This window comes from Cimex lectularius, unplaced genomic scaffold (genome assembly GCF_000648675.2).
Source record: "Cimex lectularius strain Harlan isolate CLEC.00 unplaced genomic scaffold, Clec_2.1 scaffold308, whole genome shotgun sequence".
Lineage (NCBI taxonomy): Eukaryota > Metazoa > Arthropoda > Insecta > Hemiptera > Cimicidae > Cimex > Cimex lectularius.
This window is the reverse complement of record NW_019392998.1, coordinates 346,315-348,126: the sequence shown is the minus strand read 5'-3', so window position 1 is coordinate 348,126 and position 1,812 is coordinate 346,315. Positions and strand designations below refer to the sequence as shown.

At 32.8% G+C, this 1,812-nt stretch overlaps 1 non-coding gene across 1 annotated transcript; it reads left to right on the top strand.

The window, feature by feature from the left end:
- The first annotated feature begins 283 nt into the window (after positions 1-283).
- On the top strand, positions 284-355 carry Trnam-cau. The gene has a single exon. It is a non-coding gene; the product is annotated as a tRNA-Met (tRNA).
- The last annotated feature ends 1,457 nt before the right edge of the window (positions 356-1,812 follow it).

The window sequence follows — 1,812 nt, the reverse complement described above, 5'->3', positions numbered from 1 at the left end:
CTATTTTAGAGTATTTTGTTCGATTTTGTAAGGTTCTGTATATCTAATCTCATTTAATACAATCCTTATTATTTTCTTATCCTACGTAAAACAAAATTGGCTGATAACCATGAACAATAACGTTATGTAATTTACTTACATATTTCTCGGCTCCTAATGCTCTAAAAAGGCTTGGTCTAACATCTTTTGATCTAGCATCAGCAGATAAAGTTTAATTGAAATCGGTTACCCCTCGTCTCTTGCGTCTTCTTAGCAAAGAAAAAGGCACCCTTCACTAGCAACTAGCAGAGTGGCGCAGTGGAAGCGTGCTGGGCCCATAACCCAGAGGTCCGTGGATCGAAACCACGCTCTGCTATAAGATCTATCTGGTAATAAATTTACCTGTAAATCAATTTTTTTTCCACAAAGTTATATTGGTTCATAAAAGATGCTATTATGAACTAGAAATTATTAAATACTAGTAAACAATACAAGAAATAAATCTTTTATTAGTGCTAATCTCCGAGTAAATAGTGGAGGAAACAGCTAATAAATTATACTTAAAAGAAAAACAGTGTGTTTTCCGTAAAAGAAAATAGAAATGTATTTGCAAGTGTTCGCTCTGCTATGAGAATTATCTGGTAATAAATTTACCTGCAAATCAATTTTTTCCACAAAAATATATCGGTTCATAAAAGATGTTATTGTGAACCATAAACATATAATAATGTTTGTAGATCGACCTGCAGATAATCAATGTAAAGTTCAAATCTTCTTTAAGGTCTTTACTAGGTGAAAGAAAGACAAAAGTGTTGGGATCACCAAGCTTTCGGCAACATTATGTTGGCATCATCGCCTATTTGTTAAGATCAAAAATATGCATAATTAATATAAATTTAACAATCAACAATTAAAACAATAATGTATACTTTCCCAAGAGAGAAGAGAAAAAAATTCTCATCGGAAAAAACTTATTTAAAAGTGCTTTGGTTTAGGTTGCATGAAGGTTTGCAGGAAGCACATGACCAGCATTCAGTTATACATGGTGAACAAGACATGAACAACAGACAAGTAAAGTAGTGAGTAATTTTCGCATATAACATTAACAATTGACAAAAAATAATAATTTATCGTGTAGAAAAGTGTGGTGATAAGTGACCGTTAATCGATATTGATTTAGAAATCGTGAGATGCGGTCTGGTGTGATGTAGGTTTCAGAAAAACATTTTCTTTATCGTGCCAACGTTTCGATCTTTATTGAGATCATCTTCAGGGCCTGGGATTTACAAACGTTGTTTACATATAACAATTACATTTTGGATGTGGAAAAGTGAATTTATACAATGCATATTTTTGTTTATATATATTCAATCAAAGTATTTCTACTCACTCAAAGTGTTTGTGTTCTGTTTAATTATGCCATTCTTGCGTATCGTGTCGAGAGTGTCCGTGAGATTTTGCTATTTTTTGTTTACATACGTTGGATTTTGAAGGGGTGGGGAAGGATGTCGGTATAGAAAATACATTTTTGTATAAGGCGAGGGCTTCTTTGAGGTGAAAAGAGCCGACGAAGGAAAAAAATGTGTTGGTAATGGTTCGGTCAGATTGTCCTTTCAGGACTATATAGAAAGGGAAAAAATAGGAAAAGGAAAGTAAATTGTTGGAAAATTAGACTATGTGAAAAATATTTGATGTGTGGAATGTAATGTGATGATATAGGTATGTTATCTGTATTGAATTTGATTAATGATATTGGCGTAGCTGCGACTGAGTTTACATGTATCTCTTCTGTAATTGATGCTGTATATATCTCTGTTGAGATAAACCATTTCT